Source organism: Pseudophryne corroboree, chromosome 4, assembly GCF_028390025.1.
Source record: "Pseudophryne corroboree isolate aPseCor3 chromosome 4, aPseCor3.hap2, whole genome shotgun sequence".
In the NCBI taxonomy this organism is placed as follows: domain Eukaryota; kingdom Metazoa; phylum Chordata; class Amphibia; order Anura; family Myobatrachidae; genus Pseudophryne; species Pseudophryne corroboree.
Genome location: NC_086447.1, coordinates 150,457,293 through 150,483,926, shown reverse-complemented (window position 1 = coordinate 150,483,926; position 26,634 = coordinate 150,457,293).

Here is a 26,634-nt window from a genome sequence, read left to right as displayed (position 1 = left end):
AGCGCAAGGTGATAACACACCAGCCAATCATTACAGATTTGAAAAATTACAGGAGCTGACTGACTGGCTGCTTTATCACTTCTTTATCCCTTCTCTAAGCTTATTACTTAATACTGTAATATTTAATACTGTCCTTAATGTACTCCAATACTAATCTTTCAAAGGCCTTCATAATGAGAGATGTTAGCGCAATTGGGAAATAATCATTCAGCCCATGGGCTTTGGCTTTTTTAGGATCTGGGACAATAGCAGTGGATTTAAAACATTTTGGCACACAGCATGTGGCAAGGGATGGAGTAAAAATGATAGTTAAAATTCCAGCTAATTGATCCACACATTCTTTTAAAACTTTCCCCTGGATACCATTTGGGCCGGGGGCCTTTCCTGACTTGACATTTCCTCCAACACCAATGGCCCTACTGTCTGTATTTTCCAACCAATAAACTTGGTAGACAACTGTTCTTTCAAACCCAGCATAAAATACATTTAATATCTCCCTTTAGTGAACTATCAACTCCTTGTGGGGAGGAACTCCTATTGGTTTATAATGAGAGATACTCTGAATGCCTTTCCACATACCTCTGGCAACATTATCCTGTAAATAATAGGATTTTAATACCTACCGGTAAATCCTTTTCTCCTAGTCCGTAGAGGATGCTGGGGTCCACTTCAGTACCATGGGGTATAGACGGTTCCGCAGGAGCCATAGGCACTTTAAGACTTTTCAAGGGTGTAAACTGGCTCCTCCCTCTATGCCCCTCCTCCAGACCTCAGTATAGGAACTGTGCCCAGGGAGACGGACATTTCGAGGAAAGGAATTACTTTTAATTTAACGGTGAGATTCATACCAGCTCACACCTCAACCATGCTGCACAACATGGCATTCAACACAATACATGCCAACGGGCATGAACAATTTTTGCAGCAATATGCTGAAAAAAACCCTGTAACACAACACTTGTGTAACTACAAACTAATAACTGCAGGTAAAGTACGCACTGGGTCGGGCACCTAGCATCCTCTACAGACTAAGAGAAAAGGATTTACTGGTAGGTATTAAAATCCTATTTTCTCATACGTCCTAGAGGATGCTGGGGTCCACTTCAGTACCATGGGGTTATACCAAAGCTCCAGTACGGGCGGAAAAGTGCGGATGACCCTGCAGCACCTATTGACCAAACTGTAGGTCCTCATCGGCCAAGGTGTCAAACTTGTAAAACTTAGCAAACGTGTTTGCCCCTGACCAAGTAGCTGTTCGGCAAAGTTGTAATGCCGAGACCCCCAGGACAGCCGCCAAGGACGAGCCCACCTTTCTAGTAGAATGGGCAGTCACCGAATTCAGTACCGGCAATCCTGCCATAGAATGAGCGTGCTGAATCGTACCTCTGATCCAGTGCGCAATAGTCTGCTTAGAAGCAGGACACCCAATCTTGTTGGAAGCATACAGGACAAACAGAGCCTCTGTTTTCCATATCCGAGTCGTTCTTGCGACATAGATTCTCAAAGCCCTGACCACATCAAGGGACTTTGAAGTAGCGATGGTGTCAGTAGCCACTGGCACCACAATAGGTTGGTGTATATGGAAAGAAGAAAACCACCTTTGGAAGAAATTGTTGACGAGTTCGTAACTCAGCCCTATCTTCATGGAAGATCAGGTAAGGGATCTTGTGAGACAAGGCCCCTAACTCAGACACCATTCTTGCAGATGCCAAGGCCAACAGCATGACCACTTTCCAAGTGAGAAATTTCAACTCCATCTCCTGGAGAGGTTCAAACCAATCCGATTGAAGGAATCGTAACACCACGTTAAGATCCCATGGTGCCACAGGAGGCACAAATGGAGGTTGGATGTGTAGCACAGCTTTCACGAAAGTCTGAACTTCTGGAAGGGAGGCCAATTGTTTCTGAAAGAAAACGTACAAAGCCGAAAGCTGGCCCTTGATTGAACCCAATCGTAGGTCTGCATCCACGGGTGGTCTTCAGTATGCCAACTGACGGGATCCCGGCACACAGTATACCGGTGCCGGAATCCCGACAGCCAGCATACCGACACTTATTTTCCCTTGTGGGGGTCCACGACCCCCCTGGAGGGAGAATAAAATAGCGTGATGCGCGTAGCGCGCCACCGTCCCCGCAGCGTGGCGAGCGCAGTGAGCCCGCAAGAGGCTCATTTGTGCTCGCCACACTGTCGGTAAGCCGGTGGTCGGGCTCCCGGCGCCAGTATGCTGGTCGCAGGGAGCCCGACCGCTGGCATACCATACTACACCCGCATCCACACCGCCTGGAGAAAACGTCCTAACTGAAAACTCTTCCGTTGGAGCCTTCTTCATACCAAGACACACATTTTCTCCAAATACGGTGGTAATGTTTAGACGTTACTCCTTTCCTGGCCTGAATAAGAGTGGGAATGACTTCTTTGAGAATACCCTTTCGGGCTAGGATCCGGCGCTCAAAGCCATGCCATCAAACGTAGCCACGGTAAGTCGTGATACACGCACGGCCCCTGCTGTAGCAGGTCCTCGTGAAGAGGAAGAGGCCGAGGATCTTCTATGATCAACTTCTTGAAGATCTGGATACCAAGCCCTCCTTGGCCAGTCTGGGACCATGATGGTCGCTCGAACTCCTGTTCTCCTTATGATTTTGAGAACTTTTTTTGGTATCAGTGCAAGTGAAGGGAAGACATATACCGACCGGAACCCCCACTGGGTCACTAGTTCATCCACTGCTATTGCTTGAGGGTCCCTTGACCTGGAACAATATCTCTGAAGCTTCTTGTTGAGACGAGATGCCATCATGTCTACTTGAGGAACTCCCCAAAGACCTGTCACCTCTGTGAAGACTTCTTGGTGGAGGCCCCATTCTCCTGGATGGAGATCATGTCTGCTGAGGAAGTCTGCTTCCCAGTTGTCCACTCCTGGAATGAAAATTGCCGACAGATCTCTTGCATGTCTTTCTGCCCAGTGGAGGAACTTTGTCATCTCTGCCCTTGCCGCTCTGCTTTTCATTCCGCCCTGACAGTTTATGTACGCGACTGCTGTTACATTGTCCGACTGGATCTGTACGGTTTGATCTTGAAGAAGATGTACCGCTCATAGAAGGCCGTTGTAAATGGCTCTCAACTCCAGAACATTTATGTGAAGACAAGTTTCTTGACTTGACCATTTTCCTTGGAAGCTCTCCCCCTGTGTGACTGCTCCCCAGCCTCGGAGACTTGTATCCATGGTCACCAGGATCCAGTCTTGAATCCCGAACCTGCATCCCTCTAGGAGGCGAGAACTGTGTAGCCACCACAGGACCTAAGTTCTGGCTTTGGATGACAGGATTATCCTCTTATGCATGTGTAGATGGGATCCGGACCACTTGTCCAATACGTGCCCCTGGAATATTCTGGCATGGAATCGGCCAAACTGTATGGCCTCGTAGGCCGCTACCATCTTTCCCAACAACCGAATGCATTGATGAATCGACACTCTTGTTGGTTTCAGAATTTGTTTGACCATTCTCTGGATTTCCAGAGCCTTTTCTACTGGAAGAAATACCCTCTGTACTTCTGTGTCCAGTATCATCCCGAGAAAGGACAATCTTGTCGTCGGTTCCAATTGTGACTTTGGGAAATTTATGATCCAACCATGTTGTTGGAGTATTGTCAGGGAGAGTGCAATGTTCTGCATCAACTTTTCCCTGGACCTTGCTTTTATCAGGAGATCGTCCAGATAAGGAACTATATTGACTCCTTGCAGTCGAAGGAGGACCATCGTCTCTGCCATTACTTTGGTGAATACCCTCGGTGCCGTGGAGAGTCCGAACGGCAACGTCTGAAACTGGTAATGACAATCCTGTACTGCGAATCTCAGATAAGCTTGATGCGGAGTATAAATGGCAACATGTAAGTAGGCATCTTTTATGTCCACTGACACCATGAATTCCCCCTCCTCCAGACTGGAAATCACTGCCCTCAGAGATTCCATCTTAAACTTGAACCTTTGCAAGTAGAGATTCAGATTTTTCAGGTTTAGAAATGGTCTGACCGAGCCGTCCGGCTTTGGAACTACAAATAAGCTTGAATAAAAACCTTTCTTCTTGTTGAGACAAGGGAACCAGGACAATGACTTGATACTGACACAATCACTGTATTGCTGCTGCTACCACTTCCCTATCCGGGACAGAAGCTGGTAAGGTCGATTCGAAAATACGGCCTGGGAGATGTCATGAAACTCCAGTTTATACCCGTGGGACTCTCTTTGTACGGCCCACGTGTCTAGGCCAGATTGAACCCAGAACTGACAGAAGAGTTTCAGACGTGCCCCCACCTGAGCGGACTCCCGCAAGGGAGCCCCAGCGTCATGCTGAAGCATAAGCAGAGGTTGATTTCTGCTCCTGTGAGACACTGTGGACTTTATTTCCTTTTCCCCTACCTTTACCCACAAAGAAAGAGGGGCCTTTACCCTTTTTCTGGGGGGGGGGTCGAAAAGACTGCATCTGAGAGTGATGTGTCTTTTACGCCGGCGCAGGAGCATTAGGCAAGAATGTCAACTCTACCTCTGTTAGCCGCAGAACTAAAGCATCCAGCCCATCTCCAAATAAGACCTCACCTTTATACGGGAGAGCCTCCATATTCCTTTTGGAGTCTGCGTCAGCATTCCATTGGCTAATCCACAACGCCCTCCGTGCTGAGATTGCCATGGTAGCGGTTCTTGATCCCAAGAGACCAATATCTTTCATGGTTTCTTGCACGTACGCAGCAGCGTCTATGATATGACCTAACGTTAGGAGTATCTCGTCTCCATCTATTGTGTCAATGTCTAATGACAAGTTTTCTGACCACTTTTCAATAGCACTACTCACCCACTCACAGACAATGGTAGGGTTGAGTAGTGTCCCATTGGGCACATCAATAGATCACCTCACGAACTTGCGTTTTGCCGGCTCCTTAAGTGAAGCCATTCCAGGCGCAGAGAGAAACACCTTTTCCCTTTTATGACAGGGCCCTGTCTAAAATGTGGGGTAACTCCCACCTTTTGGAAAAAAGTAAGCTGCCTGAATTCCTTTTGGGAATCTGAAATTTCTTTTCAGGTTAAATCAGACTCCCTCCAAGACTGTTCAACTCATGAGGTGGAGGGAAAATTACATTACTTCTTTACTAAAGTAAACCCTCTCCTGTGGTAAAAGAGGGGGCTTCGTAACTTCTAACACCTCCTTTATAGCTAAAACATGTTTTGAATGCTTTTTGCTAACTTAGGACCTATTCCCCTGGAATTACAAGTGTCGACACAGGAATCAGAGTCCGTGTCGGTATCAGTTTGTACTACTTGTGCAAATTTGTATGTGACCCAGAGGGGTCCCTGTGGATGAAAGGTAGAACTATTAAAAATCACATCTTCAACAGATTATTTTGTCTGCATGAGATTCAGTCCAACCTCTTTCTGATATGATTCACACTATCACGTAACCTTTCACCCAGTCAGGCTCTTGGTGTCATATTACAACTCTGTGTCCCTAACTTGGCTCCCACACAGGAAGAGCTCCATGCCTCAGACATGTCACACATGTGCACAATCACACCAGGGACGTGCAGTCAGGGGAGGCAGGGGAGGCAGTGCCTCCACTGTCATTAATGATTAAAATAATACAAAGAGGTATATGTTTTAGACTATGTATTATTTTAATAATTTTTAGATTGTAAATATTGTTTTAAATGTGTGTAGGAGGCACCACTCTCGGTGCCTCCTGCTATTAATATGAAATGGCCGGAAGCGGTGGGCGGGGATAAGCACTGAGCAGCAAAAGCCCATTAAAAAAAGCGCCTGAAGCGTGAGGAGAGGAGCCCTGAGTGGAGCTGACGCTGAGCTGCAGAGCCGCCCGCTACACTCTGACTGTGCTGATGGGGCCATGCACTGCTGCTGGAGCTCCGGCCGAGATCAGGAGATCACTACCCAGGTGTGGGCTACACAGGGAAGTGGGATTATGGGGTGTTCATGACCATGTGGAGGGACAGTGGGAGTAGGGTGTGTGGTGGGGGTAGTGGATTATTTGGTGTATGTAAGGGAACAGGGGGACTAACTTATGTGTTGGGGTAGAGGGCTGTATGTGGGAAGACTAGGATTTTATGTGAGGAGACAGAGGGATTAGGGTGTGTGAGTGGTAGAGGGATATGAGGTGTATGTGGGGGGATGGAGTGCTGGGTATATTGGAGCAGAGGGATATTTATTGTATGTGGGGGACAGGGGAAGTAAGGTATGTTGTGGGGCAGAGGGGTATGCAGTGTATGTTGTCAATCTCTCCGTTACCCACTGCTGTCACTCTGTCACCCACCGCTGTCACCCTCTCCCTGGCATCACCCGCTCCCTGTCACAATCTCCGTTACCCACTGCTGTCACTCTCTCTGTCACCCACCACTGTCACCCTCTCCCTGGCATCACCCGCTCCCTGTCACAATCTCCCTGGCGTCACCCACTGCCTATCATCCTCTGCTGTTACCCTCTTCCTGGCGTCACCTACTGCTGTCACCCTCTCCCTAGGGTAACCCTTTCCCCGGCGTCACCTTCTCCCTGTCACTGCTGTCACCCTCTCCCTGTCATCCACTGCTGTTACCCTCTCCCTGGTGTCATCCTCTCCCTGGTGTCACATACTGCTGTCACCCTCTCCTAGCTCCCACCGCTGTCACCCTCTCCCTGGCATCACCCGCTCCCTGTCACAATCTCCGTCACCCACTGCTGTCACTCTCTCCGTCACCCACCGCTGTCACCCTCTCCCTGGCATCACCCGCTCCCTGTCACAATCTCCATCATCCACTGCTGTCACTCTATCCGTCACCCACCGCTGTCACCCTCTCCCGGGCATCACCCGCTCCCTGTCACAATCTCCCTGGCGTCACCCACTCCCTGTCATCCTCTGCTGTTACCCTCTCCCTGGCGTCACCTACTGCTGTCACCCTCTCCCTAGGGTAACCCTCTCCCCGGCGTCACCTTCTCCCTGTCACTGCTGTCACCCTCTCCCTGTCATCCACTGCTGTTACCCTCTCCCTGGTGTCATCCTCTCCCTGGTGTCACATACTGCTGTCACCCTCTCCTAGCTCCCACCGCTGTCACACTCTCCCTGACGTCACTCTCTCCCTGTCACCCTCTCCATGGTGTCACCCTCTTCCTGTCACCCTGAGATGCAAATTAGCGGCAAGAGGGGCCAGGGGGCTTATGGCGGCAATTTTGAAGGCCTTTGGTAGTGGTCGTAGTGAGCATTGGCTTGAGGGTGGTAGCGGGCATCGGCGGGACTCAGTGGACATTATGGTTACAGTGCCTCACCAGCCACTGATCTTACCGCACGCCACTGAATCACACCACAGACACTCCGGGCTTATAGGGGACAGACCCACAGTAAAATCTGTCAGCGGGACACAGAAATGGATTGCCAGTCCACAACTCAGCGCTTAAATAAAAAATCCCTGTGTCGGGTACTTTGTACACAGAGACTTTCCGCTCTATATATATATTGTCATAATATCACAATATACACTTTCCCCCCTCTTTGTACTCTGATACTAAACAGAAACTGAGAGGAGGATCAGCATTTCTTCCCCTTCTTTTTGCTGAAGGAAAATGGCGCTGAGCAGTGTGCTGACTGACTGAGGGGGAAGCCAGAAATGGCGCGTTTCTCCTCAGCACTTATGAGGTAATTTTTTATACTGGCCGGGGTAGGACTGTGCCTCAGCATCTTATGCCCCTTTATTTGCCAGTTTTACTAAGTTTCATGCTGCCCAGAGCACCCCCCCCCTGCGCCCTGTACCCTGCAGTGCCTGTGTATGCGTGGGTAGCATGGCGCGCAGCGTTCCCACCCGCTGCGCGGTACCTTTTAGCCGTCACGATGTCTGAAGATTTCTTCTTACACTCACCTGTCTTCTGACTTCTGTCTCTGTAAGGGGGGTGACGGCGGGCTGTGGGAGTGAGCACATAGCCGCAGCTAGCGTTCAGTTCCCTTCAGGAGCTAATGGCGTCCTGTCAGCCAGAAGCAGAGCCATGAAACTATTCAGGAAGTTAGTTCCTACTTCTGCCCCCTCAGTCCCACGAAGCTGGGAGACTGTTGCCAGCAGTTCTCTCTGAAAATAAAAAACCTAACTTAAGTCTTTTCAGAGAAACTCAGTAGAGCTCCCCTGGAGTGCATCCAGTCTGCCTGGGCACATTTTCTAAACTGAGGTCTGGAGGAGGGGCATAGAGGGAGGAGCCAGTTCACACCCTTGAAAAGTCTTAAAGTGCCCATGGCTCCTGCGGAACCCTCTATACCCCATGGTACTGAAGTGGACCCCAGCATCCTCTAGGACGTATGAGAAACTTATTTTCTAGCCTGACAGAGAAGGCCTTTTTTCGCCTCTTTAATTCCCTTGTTTAACCTTAGTCGGGCAACCCTAAAAGCATCCAGATCACCAGACCTGAATGAATTATCCCTCTCCGCTAGTAGAATGCACACTCTGCCATTCAGTCATTCACCCATGGTTTATCATTAGCAAATGACCGAATTCGCTTCCTAATGGTAACACTCTCAATACAGCAGTTCACATAATCTACCATGATGGCAAGGGTATCACAATTCACAGTGTTATCAATTTCCATGGATTCTTCAATAAATAGCCTCCAGTCGGTAAACTCCAACAAGTCCTGAAGTTTAATAGCTCCCTCTGGCCAGACTGTAATAACAGAATTTGTTGTCCTAAACCGCAGAGCCAGAGAGGTATAAGCAGGAACTAAAAAGAAACAAACATGATGGGAGAGGCCGATATTTGCAAAGACATAGCTGCTGTACGAGTTGCATCAATCTCTGAATCAGGCCCAATGATCAAAACTGCAACACAATTACTAAACATCTTAGTGATATTTGGTGGACCCCTTTCTTTGAAAGTAAAGCATTCATAACCTAGAACCAGAAATAACGACACTGAGACTTGAATTTTGGCAGAAAATTGCTAGCTATTTATTTGTCCCTATCCATTAGGAAACCTGTAATAAAGAAATTAATTTAATATGCCGCTCCAGCTGGCATATGGTGGCGGCCCAAAAGAACTGCTCAATTAATCTGAATTAACTTTAAATAACTAACCCTATAAATTTACTAAAACTTACTATAAACCGGTAATAGGTGACAACTCAACCCCCACAGTGACTACCCACCGCTCCTGGGTGCCCTGCCGCTGCCTTCCCGGACGGGTGGTCAAGCGGCCATAAGTCGATGGAGGTGAGTGCACCTAAACCACAACAAACTGTAAAAACACTACAGTTTTCCCTACAATACAAAACTGCCGTTCTTTTCCGCCAATAAATAGCCAACGAAAACAGCCAACAACTTAAAGCCAAAGCCCACGTGCCACAAATTCTTAATACCAGGGCGGGAGGGTGGGAAAGCAAATCACCAAGAGACTTAAGATGGCCTCTCCTTCCCTATATATAGCAAACCCTCCCCCTAAAGAAGGCTGTACTTTCCTCACAGCTAGGTCCACCCCTCCCCAGATGTTTAACTCTTTCCTCTCCTATGCAGTCAATACTCTCTCCTAAACATCTTAGTGATATTTGGTGGACCCCTTTCTTTGAAAGTAAAGCATTCATAACCTAGAACCAGAAATAACGACACTGAGACTTGAATTTTGGCAGAAAATTGCTAGCTATTTATTTGTCCCTATCCATTAGGAAACCTGTAATAAAGAAATTAATTTAATATGCCGCTCCAGCTGGCATATGGTGGCGGCCCAAAAGAACGGCTCAATTAATCTGAATTAACTTTAAATAACTAACCCTATAAATTTACTAAAACTTACTATAAACCGGTAATAGGTGACAACTCAACCCCCACAGTGACTACCCACCGCTCCTGGGTGCCCTGCCGCTGCCTTCCCGGACGGGTGGTCAAGCGGCCATAAGTCGATGGAGGTGAGTGCACCTAAACCACAACAAACTGTAAAAACACTACAGTTTTCCCTACAATACAAAACTGCCGTTCTTTTCCGCCAACAGCGAAAGACTCATCCCCAAAGTCTTTCGCACCGCCACCATAAACCTACCCTAACTCCTGCAAAGCGAAACCTAGATCCTCCAGAAAAAACATCATCCCCTCATTGGATAGATGTACTCCATCGCGCCGGAAAAGGTGGCTGTCTCTGAACCGTATCCTCGGGTGGCGAACCACCCTCCCACCGTGGGACAGCACCCACTTTGCCACCGCTCCGTTCACCTTTTTCCGGGCCTCATCAATCTGGCGACCATCCGCCACACCCCTCCAACACAATCTTGGCACCATCATGGAAAAAACCAACACACAATTGGTCCATGCCGCGGTCACACTTGCCAGATCCTGTATCATGGCCCACCGCAGATCCAAGGATGTCCTCTTCCCCAGGTCGTTGCCACCTAGATGGACAACCAAAACCCTAGGGACTCCATGCTTGCTGGCCTGACTCACTAACCTACTCCTCAGCTCACCCCACATCATTCCTCGCCAGCCAAGCCATCTGACACCCTGTGTTCCTAGCAATGCCTGAGACCCTTCCGAGGCCACAAACCTGGCCGCCCAGTAAATGTAAGAGTGGCCAACCACCCAAATGGGCAAATAGTCTCCGAACCATCCTGAAGGGAAAAAGAGGGGTAGAATTGATTACTAAGAGGCTTATTAATTGTTTATACTGAAGGATCTGCCAAAAAAGAAAACTTTAGATCTCGCCATTGCAGCAGTCACGGCCTAGCCGACTGCACCATGTTCCGTTGCCAATTTAAAGCGCAATTAAAGACACAAAGGGGAAGGATCAAATAAAACAAACGAAATAAAAAAAAGGGGGGGGGGGTATAAAATGGGAAACACATGTAATAACTCAGCTGGAGGTGAAACGTAAAGACCTGCTGAGGGACTCTGATTAGACCAAATTAGCCGAATTATAGATTAGAATTCAGTCCGTCAAGTCAGGCAAAAAATCGCAAATAACTCCAGACCCCCGCTGCCGACTCATGCCAGCAACGGCGAGTAGCTAATCCCTGAGTAGGATAAAAAAGGGGGAACACCAACAGACGCACAACACCATAAAATCACAGAACTGGAACAACGTAATACATTGCCATTTAAACAAAGCCCCAAGCGCAAACCGACCTCTCATGTGACGGGGCGAATATATCGTCTGTAACTTGACGACTTCCATCGCCCCACCGCTTGGATTTCAGTTCTGGAGCAACCCGCCGCAGCAGCCGACGTCGCTGCGCCTATGCGAAAGGAATGGGTACCGAAAGCAGTGGGTGGGAGGCCCAAGCCCGCCAAACAACGACTCAGCATCCAACGAAACTGGTATTTCGTGACTGGCAGCCCATCATAATGCAACAGCCAAGACCCCTCCTTAACGGGTCGCACCACCACATATTGCCTTGCCAGCCAACTGGGCAAACGCTCTCCTCTAGCGCTGGAACCATTGTAACCCAGCGCCCTCTCCCCACTTGATCCGTCTTGGAGCGTCGCAACCTGCACAGTAAGGACCTCTCACCCACTACCACGTCCCTGACCAGCATGCGCAAATCTGCTCTCTTGGAAGGCGCTACCAACTCAGAAACTCGAAAGGCCCCGTGGTAAGCCATTGAGAACGCCAAACTAAACAAAAGCGTCTCAAACCTGGACGACGCGACTCGCCCTACCGCCTCGATGACGGCTGGCAACAAAGCCGCATCGATGGGCCGCCTCCTATCCGGTGGCGACGGCGCAACTCGCGCCCACCCTTTCATTGCCTTCCGCAGAACCTCGCTTTTCGTTACGTCAGGGACGCCTCGCAGCTTGCAGAAAAATGAGATGCCTGCCAAATACCGCGATACCACTGCTCGTGACCTACCGGAGACGTAAAGCTGCCACATAAAAGAAAGCATCAGCCGATGCCTACTCTTACCTTGATGCTGACGCCCTTGGACAAACTCCTCCCATTCACTCCAAGCTTGTTCGTAGGCCTTGAGCGTGGCTGGCGCTACTGACCGCAACGCTAGACCCTCCAGTCCGGCCCGATCACCTGCCAAACCTAACCGGGACAATGAAAACCTTGCTCGTTGGCCTCAGGTGCCAACAACCAACACCTCTCCCACTGTCCTCGCGACAAAGCGTCGACAATCCCATTCTCCAAACCGGGCACATGTTGCGCGCGGAACCACAGGTTCCTACGCAAGCATGTCAAAAGCAATTGCCCTAGCACCCGCATAACCACCAACGACTTTGCCCTCTGGTTATTAATCGCATGCACCACGCCCAGATAATCGCATCTAAACAAAATGCTGCGATTAGCCAGCCGATCGCCCCAGACCTCCAACGCCACCATAATGGGAAAAACTCCAGAAGCAAAAGGTCCTTCGTGAAACCCCCGCGATGCCATTCTGCCGGCCACGAGGCCGCGCACCAAGATCCCTCCAGATGGCAACCGAATCCAGAGGCGCCCGCTGCGTCGGTGAACAGCTGCAACCTAGCGCTGTCCGCCATTGGGGCCTGCCATATACACACCCCGTTGAAGTCCTCGAGGAACGAGGCCCATATTGCCAAATCCCTCTTAATCTCTGAGGACAAACGCACGAAATGGTGCGTTCTGGCACACCCCGCAGTCGCCCTTCACAGCTTCCGGCAGTACACACCTAAAAGCGAACTCAAATGAGCCGGAAGGCGCCTGGAGCCTTCTTAGGAACCAACCCCACTGGAGAGATGACCAAGTCATCCCCCGAAGGAACACGCCGCGTTGTTAAACGTGAAACATTTTCCTTTTGTGGTGGCACGCCCCCCTGCGCGGACTGCCGACCTACCTGACTTGGCCAATCCGCCGTCCGCGCCGAACCACTGGGAGGACGACCCTGCGTGGTGCCCGTCCGCCCCCGGCTTCCGGGGCTCCTCCGCCTGTAGCGAAGCCCGGGTGACCTTGAGCCCAACCTCAACGTCCTTGAACCCGAAGTCCATGACCTGCAAACCTTCCTGTTGTTCCCTGAATTCCTGATCGTACCTGCGCCACTCCGATCCCGAAGACGTGCGCTGCATGTCATGTACGAGATGCAGGTACCTAATTATATTCGTGTGCTCTGCCGGCCTGTCCTCCAGGTAAGATGCCGCGAAGACCCAGAACCCGGCCAGGCAATTATCGAAGGTATGGAATGCCTCAGCCCCGATGCCCTTCTTTGCGCCGCCACCTTATACTCTTTCTTCGCGACCTTCGTCAATACGAACACGTCCACGAAGTCCCCCCTCCAAATCTTCTTGCGGCAGCTATCTCGCAGCCCCCGCAGTACAGCAGTATAGACGAATCGCACGACACCGGGCAAATTGCGAGCTTCTTGGCCCTACGCGCTTCCTCGCTAAGCCGCTTGCGCCTGTTCCGCTGCCCTCTTGGCGAATTTATGCCCGCTTCTTTGCCCTAGTTGTGCTACTGACTTCGGACGCCTGTGACTACATTGAAGATGAGGAAGAGGAAGAACTACGCGAACTAGAGCTCGTGGAGGAACCCGAATACCGACTGCACCACCTTACCTGATGCCGCCGACTGCCCCGACATGGAATCTTCCGGCGCGTCCAAATCGTTGCCTTCCTCCTCGAAATCTGCCATCGCCTCATCCCCGAGCTCCCTTGAAAAAGAGGAAGAAGCGGAGGACCCCTCCAGCACTCGCGGCACATGCCGCGGCCTCAGTGCTGGGGGCGTTGCGGCCGTGAGCTCCCCCGCGTCCTGCCCTGGACCCTGTTGTAATTCTGCGGCGACCGTCCCGAGCTCACGGCAGGCGCGTGCCACCCGCTGTGCCGCCATAGCCCGCAGCCCGCCAGAACGAACAGCCGTTCTAGGGGAGGCAGCTGCGGCTAGCGGCCCTAACACCTTCACCGCTGTGGCCAGGGCCGAGCCAGCACTCCGGAGGGGTCGTGACTGCCCCAAAACGCGGTCCTGGGTCCTTCGCCGGGGCCCGCGTGCGACCACGCACTCGCCGCCCGACATGCGTGTGCCGGGCATCCGACGCACGCTGCCCTTGCGGGAAAGCGGAGGCACCGCTGTCGACGCCCGCACTGCCCTCGCCTCCGAATTTGTCCCCTCTTCCCGTGTATCGGAACTATCCGATGCCGCAGAGGGGGGGGGGGTGGGACCGCCGCGAGCTCCTGCGGCGCGTGCAGCAGCCCCGCGGCCACTAACCCATTCCCTGTCCCCCCTCCTCCCCCGCAGGCCGCTAGATTCCGGCCCTGGGGGAGTGATCTGAAAAGACCGGGAACCCCGCGGCGCAGCAGAGCGCGCGCGCACTGCTCCGCTTTCAGTGGACACGGGCTCGCGCACCCGGTGAACTCTTGCTGCCGCACCCCTTCTCCTTGGTATCGCACTGCCCTGCCAGTGATCATAATTGCCCTGTCTCCCCTCTCCCCCCGGCTCCCGCCGGACTCCGGCTGCCTGGGAGATAGCAGGGGAGACAGCAGGGCCGGCGGCGCTGCTGCGCACACACGTGCGCGGCTAGCGGCGCCAGAGGCGAGCGTGGGCGCGCGCGCACCTCGGGCGCGCGCCCCACTGCTCTCTGTCACCACAAGGCCTCTTGTCTGGGCTCCTGCATTAAGAGCTCCATTAGCTTAACCTGGTTGATCACTGCCTCTCCCCCTCCCTCCCCGCTCCACACCGTGTTCCGGCTGCGGGGGAGAGGGCTGAGGAGACAAGGAGGAAAGCGGCGCCGCTGCGCGCACACGTGCGCGAGCGGCGCCGCCGGAGCCGCGCGTGGGCGCGCGCGCGTCCCACCGCTTCCGGTCCGTGCTCGCTCAGCCGAAGCGTTTGGGGATGACGCCGTGCGAGGCCCTGCGACAGGCCTCGCTCGGCTGGCCACCGTCCCCCGCCCAGTGCCCTCCCCCCGCCTGGAACCACTAGCCGGCCCCGGCAAGGGGGAAGAGCTGGGCATCGAACTCAGTCTCCGGTCCCTGGATGAGCGCCTGGCGCGGCGCGCTCCCGCGGGCACCCGGCACTGGGGCTTCCCCGGCCATGCCCGGAGGCAAGGGCTGCTGCCCGCCCACCTCCGGGCGGCCTGACTCCCTCTCTGATCCTCCTCGTCGGCCGCTCCCGCCAGTCACATCCGGCCCGGCTTCCGCCAGATCCCTCGAGGAGGCCCTAGGAGACGGGACGCCGTCCCCAGGGCCAGCCAGCTCGCCCCCGGAACCAGCCCCCACCGCCCGATGAGCGGTAACGTGGGCGAGTGGCAGCCAGAGCACTGATGTGTGACCTAAATGCAGGGAGCTGACAATAGAGATGGCTACTGACTCTCTGTCTCAACACAGTGACTGGAATCATCAGGAAGTGTGAATGATTCGAGTCATTCACTGTTTCATGAGTCGAGACAGCAGCAGCAGCAGCTTCTCTCAGACAGAGGGAGGAAACTCTGTGTCCTTCAGTCAGTGTGTTCTGCTGTCTTTAGCTGTGATTGGCCAGAGGCTATACCAGGTGACACCCAGTGGGAGGGGGGAGGGAGCAGTCACGACTCACCAGTCAGTGAGTGCTCTGCTGCTGTGCCTGATCCATGTCATGAATCATGATTCATCCTGAGTCTGCCAGTGAGTTGAGACAGTTGTACACTGTGTAGACTCAGTGACTCAGTGAATGAATCTGATTCATGCAGCAGGAGGTGGAGCCCCTGTGGTACAGGGCTCTCTGCTCAGTGCTCACTGATCCTGCTCAGTGTGATTGTGGGTGGCAAACTCCCTGGAGGCTAGATAGTGTATAATATAATAAATCCAAGGCCACCTAAAATCATCCAATTAGCAAAGTATGCAAAATAAAAAAAAAAAAAAAAAAAACGTTTTTATTTGGTTTAGTTACAGAATGAATGATGTGTTTCATGGCTGTTAAGCTTTCTCTCCTCAGCCAGAAGTAATGTCATATTCTATAACTAGTATGCAATAAGTGGTTATTAATAATATATCAACATAACAGTAAATCTATGTTAACATATTATTAACAATCAGGGCATAAGCAGCTGCCTCCCCCAGATACACTGTACAATCACTGCAGCTGAATAACTCCATGAGTCCAGCACTGATCCTCCAGCACTGGCAACTCACTGATTCATGTGCAGTCTCTGCAACACATTCCACTACAGATGAGTCATGACTCATGTGCCGAGACACTGACTCCAGACACTTCACTAAACTGAGTCATGTGTCTCAGCTCAGCTCAGTGAATCACTTTGCCCATGACTAGCTGACAAAACACTGAAATGTATAAATCCGAAAAAGAAAATGGGGGGATTCTGCAAAGCAGCACTTACCCCAAAGCAAATCACCAAGAGACTTAAGATGGCCTCTCCTTCCCTATATATAGCAAACCCTCCCCCTAAAGAAGGCTGTACTTTCCTCACAGCTAGGTCCACCCCTCCCCAGATGTTTAACTCTTTCCTCTCCTATGCAGTCAGTACTCTCTCCATCTGATCAAAGTACAATGCAGAAGCCATGTAGATATCACTATGAAATAAAATACAGAGCAGGTCATTTACTAATCACAAAGTGCATGGAAGCACAATGGGGGGGGGGGGGGGGGGTAATTCAGATCTAATCGCTGCTGTGCGTTTTCGCACAGCGGGCGACCAGATCTGAACTGTGTGTGCGTATGCACTGCAGCGCACTGGTGCGTTGCACAACAATGACAGGCATCGGCGCCTAGCGACGGGATGGTGCAAAAAATCTGAACGCACGGGAGTTCGCAAGGTGATTGACAGGAAGAGGCTGTTTGTGGGTGGCAACTGACCGCTTTCCAGAAGTGTCCGGAAAACCGCAGGCGGGATCAGGCGTTTTCAGGGAGGGTGTCTGACGTCAGCTCCGGCGCCGATCAGGTGGATTCCATAGCACACGAAAAGTAAGTCCTGGGCTGTGCAGAGACTGCACAAATTGATTTTTGTGCAGCTCTGCAAAATAAGAGATTGCACACCTACACAGCGCTTTTCGCCTCCCCCTGTAGGCAGCGACTATCTGATCGCAGGGCAGCAAAAGACGCAGCCCAGAGATCAGATCTGAATTATCCCCAATGTTGTATATTTGTTTTTGCACACATGCACCTAATTGTCTTCCTTGGATGTAATCATTAGGCCGGCATTAACAATGTCAAAATGCATAATGTCAACACCACAATGTTGACAACTACTGTATGAAACTGACATTGTAAAACAAGTTGACACTCTCAGGATGTCAACATTAGGGTTAGGTTGTGGGATGGCAAAGTTAGTGTTAGCACTTGGGGGAGGTTAGGGTTAGGCTACGAGGGTAGGTTAGAATTAGGCACTAGGGGACAGTTAGGGGTAGGGGGAGAATATGGAACTGCCGCTCCGTCAGATTTCTGAAGTCACATTCACAGACATGACCATTAGGACCCAGAAGACGCCGCTGGAGATACTGCAGCAGTCGGAACAGTAAATCACTGCTGGGACACCAGGGACTATGTGTCGGCATTCTAAAATTTTCCATCAGTGTCTACATGATGAATGTTGACATGGTCAATGTTGACATTATGAAAGTATCAACATTCTCATGTCAATGTCGATATTATGAATGTTGACATATACCACAGCCGTTGTCTTCACTCACATATAACAAGTCATATGGCCACAATGCACCTTTATTGCTGGTATTAGATGTGCCCAGGTAAAGGGTATAAGCCTGACCTACTGGGGGTTTGTTGACCTGGCTGGGAATGCACTGAATGTAAAAAGTAAAAATGTAACCTGTGACCTGCAGGCATCAGCTGGCTTCTGGAGAGTCTGCCCAATGGGGGTCATTCCGAGTTGTTCGCTCGTTGCCGATTTTCGCAACGGAGCGATTAAGGCGAAAATGCACATGGTACACAGTGCACATGCGCTAAGTATTTTAGCTCAAAACTTAGTAGATTTACTCACGTCTGAACGCAGAATTTTCATCGTTGAAGTGATCGGAGTGTGATTGACAGGAAGTGGGTGTTTCTGGGCAGAAACTGACCGTTTTCTGGGAGTATGCGGAAAAACGCAGGCGTGCCAGAATAAAACGCAGGAGTGTCTGGAGAAACAGGGAGTAGCTGACCGAACGCAGGGCGTGTTTGTGACATCAAACCAGGAACGAAACGGGCTGAGCTGATCGCAATGTAGGAGTAAGTCGCGAGCTACTCAGAAACTGCTAAGAAATTTCTATTCGCAATTCTGCTAATCTTTCGTTCACAATTCTGCTATGCTAAGATACACTCCCAGACAGGGCCGGATTAACAATGGGGCGGATGGAGCTGCAGCTCCAGGCCCCACATCTAAATAGGCCCAAAGTACCTGCTCTGCTGCTGCTGTAGACAGGAAACATGTTTTCCTACTACAGCAGCCATCCAAAGTGTGTCCAAAGCTCCCCCCTCCCGGCCGTGAACCCCCTTCACCTCCTCCAGCGGCACTTGCGGCACAAACTGTATACTTATGGCGGCACAATGGGAGGCTGCTTCACTAGCCCTAGCCTCACTGCGCCGAAAACAGTGACAAGCACACGTGACAAGGCCGCCCCAAGCACCGCCGCGCACGCTCTGAAGGAAGCAGCAGCGCAGCAGCATGGGCTGAGCAGCACACAGCAGCTGAACAGGCTGCGCTCAGTGCTGCTCCGTGAAGGCAGCCTGAGCCTGAGAGACAGTGATTGAGCATCATGAGGGGAGGGGAGGGGAGGTGCTGGCTGTCAGCCTGGCTCCTACAGTGATTGTAATATAATTATAACTTAGACGAATATATGTATATATATATATATATATATATATATACAGTCACATGTATGTATGTATATATATATATATATATATATATATACTGTATACAGTGTGTATACTGTGTGCATATACATGCATACATACAGTATGTATACTACACACACATAGATATAAAAACATGTACGGTATATGTTTATACTGTGTGTATATATATATGTGTGTGTAATGTCAATATATATGTACTGTGTTTGTGTGTGTGTGTGTGTGTGTGTGTGTGTATGTATGTGTATAATATATATATATATATATTTTGATTTTTTCTATACATATGTGTACATATACCTCTATGTATCTAGTGTATGTATGTATATATATATTAGTGATGAGCGGGTTTGGTTCCTCGGAAGCCGAACCCCCCCGAACTTCACCCATTTTACACGGTTCCGAGGTAGACTCGGATTCTCCCGCCTTGCTCGGTTAAACCGAGCGCGCCTGAACGTCATCATCCCGCTGTCGTATTCTCGCGAGATTCGTATTCTATATAAGGAGCAGCGCGTCGCCGCCATTTTCACTCGTGCATTGGAGATGATAGGGAGAGGACGTGCAGCGTTCTCTCAGTTGTGTTCAGTGTGCTGCAAATATCTGTGCTCAGTGTGCTGCAAATATCTGTGCTCAGTGTACTTGCAAATATCTGTGCTCAGTGTGCTGAAAATATCTACGTTCTCTGCCTGAAAAACGCTCCATATCTGTGCTGCATTGTAGTATATAGTAGGAGGACAGTGCAGAATTTTGCTGACAAGTGACCACCAGTATTATATCAGTACGGTACAGAAGTCCACTGCTCTACCTACCTCTGTGTCGTCAAGTATACTATCCATCCATACCTGTGGTGCATTTTAGTTGTGCACAGTATATATAGTAGGAGGAGTGCATAATTTTGCTGACCACCAGTATATAATATATAGCAGTACGGTACAGTAGTCCACTGCTCTTCCTACCTCTGTGTCGTCAAGTATACTATCCACCCATACCTGTGGTGCATTTAAGTTGTGCGCAGTATATATAGTAGAAGGACAGTGCATAATTGTGCTGACCACCAGTATATAATATATAGCAGTACGGTACAGTAGTCCACTGCTCTACCTACCTCTGTGTCGTCAAGTATACTCTCCATCCATACCTGTGGTGCATTTAAGTTGTGCGCAGTATATATTAGTGATGAGCGGGTTCGGTTCCTCGTAATCCGAACCCCCCCGAACTTCACCCATTTTACACGGGTCCGAGGCATACTCGGATACTCCAGTATTGCTCGGTTAACCCGAGCGTGCCCGAACGTCATCATCCAACTGTCGGATTCTCACGAGATTCAGATTCTATATAAGGAGCCGCGCGTCGCCGCCATTTTTCACTCGTGCATTGGAAATGATAGTGAGAGGACGTGGCTGGCGTCCTCTCACTTTGTTTCAGAACTTTCAGGGGGCTGCAAATATCTTTATTCTGGGGACCAGCAGTATTATAGGAGGAGTACAGTGCAGAGTTTTGCTGACCAGTGACCACCAGTATTATACGTTCTCTGCCTGAAAAACGTTCCATATCTGTGCTCAGTGTGCTGCATATATCTGTGCTCACACTGCTTTATTGTGGGGACTGGGGACCAGCAGTATTACATAGGAGGAGTACAGTGCAGAGTTTTGCTGACCAGAGACCACCAGTATTATACGTTCTCTGCATGAATTGTGGGGACTGGGGACCAGCCAGGCCTGCAAGTGGGCGGGAAGGGGGGGTACGGCGTACCCGTAAGAATTTTGCCGCGGTACGCCGTTCCCACTCCGCCGCGCCGCTCACTGGTCTATGATGCGCTCCCCGTGTTTCGCTGCTTCCGCTGTGCGCCTCTGCATCACCGTCTCCCCTTCTCAGCCTTACTGAAATACTATGCGTGTGGCATTTTATACAGTAGTTGAATTATATTTTCATGAGATCGCAACACGTTATTGTTGTCACTTGGCACATGATGCCAGGTGATTTGTGGAGCTATTGCATTGTTTATAGAGAAATTTACAAAACGCCGGACTTACATGGTGCAGTGAATCTATCCTCTATTATGAGTAAGACACTATATATGATCCTGAGCCCAAGGCTGTCTTAACAGCAGTGTAGGCCACTGGGTAAAGCAATATACTGGGGCTCCTACCCATCCTCCAGCGGTAGGGGCGGAGAGTGCTATCAGCAGCCGCTTTGATAACCAATGGGGGGGTTCTATTATCCGCTCAGCATGTAGGACCTCAAGCTGTAATTTCTGCTAATTACTCCTTTACTGCACAGATGGTGGGAGATGGGACGGGAGGGAGAACACTAAACTGTAGTAGGGGGCATTGGGCTGAATGAAGGGGCCCAGGTACATGACTTCCACGATAGTAGGGTTTTTTTTAATATGCAGGAGAGGTGTGGATAGTGGAGTGGGCTTTATATTCATAATTTTCCAGTGGGAGGGCAGCTTGCTTGACTGCAGATATCTCCAGTTCATGGAAATAAATTTCTTAGCTTTAAATGGGAAAAAAGCTAGAGAGTCCCACCTATCAGAGTTCAGGAGCCAGAGCAATCCACCATCGAAAATATAAAACTTCAAACCAGGCGTGTGGAGCTGGAGCAGGGACCAGCTGCTGGAAGGCTGATATCTCTGGTTCTGGATACAGTAGAGACAAGCTATCAGTGTCCACCAAAAGGGGAAATTCCCAGCTTTTGGAATATATCCTCAGAAAAACTTTAATAGGTCTATTTACTAAGCCTTGGATGGAGATAAAGTGGACGGAGGTAAAGTACCAGCCAATCAGCTCCTAACTGCCATGTTACAGGCTGGTTTTGAAAAAATTACAGTTGAGAGCTGGTTGGCTGGTACTTTATCTCCATCCACTTTACCTCCATCCAAGGCTTAGCAAATAGACCCCTAAGGGGTCTATTCATGAAGCAGTGAAAAGTGTGGAGAAGTGAGCCTGTGGAGAAGTTGCCCATGGCAACCAATCAGCTCCTCCGTACAATTGTATAGTATGCAAATTATAAATGTTACTTCAGTTCTGATTGGTTGCCATGGACAACTTCTCCACTGGCTCACTTCTCCACACTTTTCACTGCTTCATGAATAGACCCCTAAGTCTGGCAGAACCCGAGAAATCTGCCTGGGAAGATCAGTTAACAGGCTCAAATGGGGACCACTGCTTTAAAGTCGGATATCTCCAGTGCCCCAGGGTCGATTTTCAAAAATCTGGTACCCCTGGAAAAAGGGGACCCTCAGTTATCAGCCCATTGAGACCATATGAAAAGACGGCCCTGCCAGAGCCATCTTAACTTATAGGGATCCTGGGCAGCTGCTCTGGGCCCCACAATTCAAGCAGTGGCAGGATGGGCCAGAGGCATTTGCCTCTCTAGGCTTGTGCCTCCTGAGCTTCTTTGGAGGCAGGTAGAGAATGCTGCCTGGCTGCTCTGATTGTAGTGTTCATTCAAACACCCTGCACATAATCAGTGAGGAGGGCAGATTTTCATTTTCATTGGCAAAATTGTAGACATGATGTATTGCTGCAGCTACTGCTACAAGCATTTTCTACCTCCAACCCAGTCTGCATCCAGACAATGAATGGCTGTCATTGGTGGATGGCTTGAGCTATCCACTAACCAGAGTGCTGACAGCAATTCACTGTATAAAAACATGTGGAGAGATGATGCTGGACCGCAGGAGGAATTTTGTATATATTAGTTATTCCCATGAATAAGTGGTATGGACCCCAGGTAATTGCTTTGCCCGGGGTCTACAACGCTGGTAAGATGACCCTGATATAAACACAAACAGGCTAAGAACTGTTAGTGATGATCTCATGCGGAGAACTCAGACTTGTATCCCTGAGAAGATCCAATATGAACTGCAGGGATCCAGTATGAATTGCACAATGTATTGTTCATTTCACTTAGACGTCTGATAAGATGCTTTTGTGCCATTCGTTTTCTTTACTATTATTTAGTTACAAGCAGTGGTGCAAGTGTGTGGGTACGGGTGGGTACGGCGTACCCGTAAGAATTTAGCCGTGGGTACGCCGTACCCACACCGACAGGCCGCCGCTCCTCTTCCCTCCCTCCCTCTGCTGCTCCCCGCCGCACCCGCCGCACCCGCCGCACCGCCGCTGATGTGAGGGAAGGAGAGCGCAGCCTGCGCCTCTCCTTCCCCTCAGTCTCCAGCGGGTGTCTCAGTTTAATTCAGCGCCGATCCGTGAGCCAATCAGAGCTCGCACCCACACAGTACCCGTATGACATTTTTTCTACTTGCACCACTGGTTACAAGATATACAAATGTGTATGAGAACAGAGAGATTGCAAGGGATTTATCATGAGAACAAGATTGTGACATGTGAGACCGGCATGAGACATACAGTACTTTAAGGTCATAATGTGGAGAGAACCAGGCCTATGAGAGCTTAAATTCTATAGGGAAGGGGTAACGAAAGGAAGTCACTGCAAATAGGGCATGAGAGAATGTAGTGTTAGGAATAAATAACCACTACGCACAGCTTACTATCACATTTCGCCCAACCTTTAAATGTATATTTAAATGATTTCAAATCTATATTTTGTTACTACACTACTAAGATGTCCCAACAGTAACGCACGGTTGGTGTAATGGTTAGCATTACTGCCTCACAGCATGAGTTCTTAGGTTCGATTCCAACCATTGCCCAGTGTGCATATGTGTATACATGTGGTAGGGAATAATAGACTGGTGAAAGATTCTGTTGGCAAAGCACTGCATAATATGTATGCGCTATATAAATAATTCTTCATAATTATTAATATATCATGAAAAAGGTCTATGGCAGGTTTAAGCAACCTGTGGAACTACATCTCACAGCAGGCATTGCCAATTTGTCCTGTAAGGGAATGCAAAAAAGGTGGCAGGGCATGGTAGGATGTGTTCTGTAATGGCACAGTAGCTGGAGTGCAGCAGGTTGACAACCTGGTACTTTGTAACACAGAATGTGATTACATCTGCAGAGAAGACAGATGAGTACCTTCTATATACAATGGATAATATAATATCGCTTATAGATTTTTCAGTGTCAGCGTAGAAAAGCACATAAGCAATTAGAATCTTGACAGCTCTTGCTCCTCATCAGGGGCATCTTAAGAGAGGAGTGGGCCTGTGTGCAGACTCTGGGTGGGCCCCCTCCTCTCTGCGGTGCCATAGGCTCTGTCTATTTATGAAGCAGTGGGCTACGTTCTCTGCCTGAAAAGCTCCATATCTGTGCTCAGTGTGCTGCAAATATCTGTGCTCAGTGTGCTGCAAATATCTGTGCTCAGTGTGCTGCAAATATCTACATTCTCTACCTGAAAATCTCCATATCTGTGCTCAGTGTGCTGCAAATATCTGTGCTCAGTGTACTGCATTGTGGGGACCACCAGTATATAATTATAGTAGTACAGTACAGTAGGTCATTGCTGTATCTTGCAGCTCCCTGTCAGACTCAGTTCTAGACAGTATCCTGATCATCAGTGCTCAATATCTGCTACATTGTTGTGTGACCAGTATATACTATATCTATCTATCTATCTATCTATCTATCTATCTATCTATCTATCTATCTATCTATCTATCTATCTATCTATCTATCTATCTATCCATCCATCCATCCATCCATCCATCCATCCATCCATCCATCCATCCATCCATCCATCTATCTATCTATCTATCTGTCTGTCTGTCTGTCTGTCTGTCTGTCTGTCTGTCTATATAGTAGTACAGTGTAGCATTTTGGTGACCACCAGTATAGTAGTACAGTACAGTAGTCCATTGCTGTATCTTGCAGCTCCGTGTCACTTCAAGTACCCATATCTGTGCTGCATTGTTTGTGAGCAGTATATAGTAGGACAGTGCAGCATTTTGGTGACCAACAGTATATAGTTGTACAGTACAGTAGTCCATTGCTGTATTTTGCAGCTCCGTGTCACTTCAAGTATCCATATCTGTGCTGCATTGTTGTGAGCAGTATATAGTAGGACAGTGCAGCATTTTGGTGACCAACAGTATATAGTTGTACAGTACAGTAGTCCATTGCTGTATCTTGCAGCTCCGTGTCACTTCAAGTATCCATATCTGTGCTGCATTGTTGTGAGCAGTATATAGTAGGACAGTGCAGCATTTTGGTGACCAACAGTATATAGTTGTACAGTACAGTAGGCCATTGCTGTATCTTGCAGCTCCGTGTCACTTCAAGTATCCATATCTGTGCTGCATTGTTGTGAGCAGTATATAGTAGGACAGTGCAGCATTTTGGTGACCAACAGTATATAGTTGTACAGTACAGTAGGCCATTGCTGTATCTTGCAGCTCCGTGTCACTTCAAGTATCCATATCTGTGCTGCATTGTGGGCCGGTGTGCAGACTCTTGGTGGGCCCCCTCCTCTCTGCGGTGCCATGCGCAGGTCTCCGGAAACATGGTGCCCGCCATGGTCTGGAGATAAATTTCCTACTGCGTGGTGGCCATTTTGGAAGTGATTTTTTGCCGCTGCTGCAACGCGTCATGGAACTCTAGAAAGGTTATTATACAACATAGGTGCAGTGTGTGTGAGGTGTGGGTGTCCCCTGGACCCGGGGGCCTGTGTGCACCGCACACTTTGCACCCATGATAGAAACGCCTATGCTCCTCATATTGCCACACTCTTTTCCCCCACTCATGGGCATGGGAATGGGTGTGTCTAGCTCTTCTGAAGTGCTAGGCAGTCCCCAACTCCTACAAAGGGCCGGATGTAATGCCGCCCGAGTTCAGGATGCCGTATAAACTCTGAAGTTTTTTATAGCGGCAATCACTTACAAGGCATAACCATGCCTTGTAAGTGATTGGCTCTTTAAAAAAAATGTTCAAGTTCGGCCGGCATCCAGCATGGCCACCGAACTTGGGCCCATACATCTGGCCCCATAACGCTAATGAATTACCACATACACTTGAGGCACCAACTGAAATATACTTGTCTATTTATGAAGCAGTGAAAAGAGTAGAGAAAAGGACCAGTGGAGAAGTTGCTCATGGCAACTAATCAGCTTTGAAGGAAGCCTTTATCAAGTGCATTTTCTAAAATGTAGGGGAGATGCTGATTGGTTGCCATGGGCAACTTTTCCACTGATCTATTTCTCCACTGTTTTCACTGCTTCATAAATGGACACTATAATTTTTCTCAATGATAATATTTTTAGCAAAAGAAAGAAAGCACATACATGAACAACATATACAATATTTTTTAATAAAAAGTACTGTATATATAGTCGCTTAAACATACATTAAAACATATTAAAATGATAATTATTTATAGTAGAGATGAGCGGGTTCGGTCGAGATCCGAACCCCCCCGAACTTCACCTATTTTACACGGGTCTGAGGCAGCCTCGGATCTTCCCGCCTTGCTCGGTTAACCCAAACGAGGCCGAACGACATCATCCCACTGTCGGATTCTCGCGAGATTCGTATTCCATATAAAGAGCCGCGCGTCACCGCAATTTTCACTCGTGCATTGGCGATTGAACGGAGAGGACGTGGCTACGTTCTCTGCCTGAAAAGCTCCATACCTGTGCTCAGTGTGCTGCAAATATCTGTGCTCAGTGTGCTGCAAATATCTGTGCTCAGTGTGCTGCAAATATCTACATTCTCTACCTGAAAATCTCCATATCTGTGCTCAGTGTGCTGCAAATATCTGTGCTCAGTGTGCTGCATTGTGGGGACCACCAGTATATAATTATAGTAGTACAGTACAGTAGGCCATTGCTGTATCTTGCAGCTCCGTGACAGACTCAGTTCTAGACAGTATCCTGATCATCACTGCTCAATATCTGCTACATTGATGTGTGACCAGTATATACTATATATATATATACAGATATATATATATATATATATATATCTATATCTATCTATCTATCTATATCT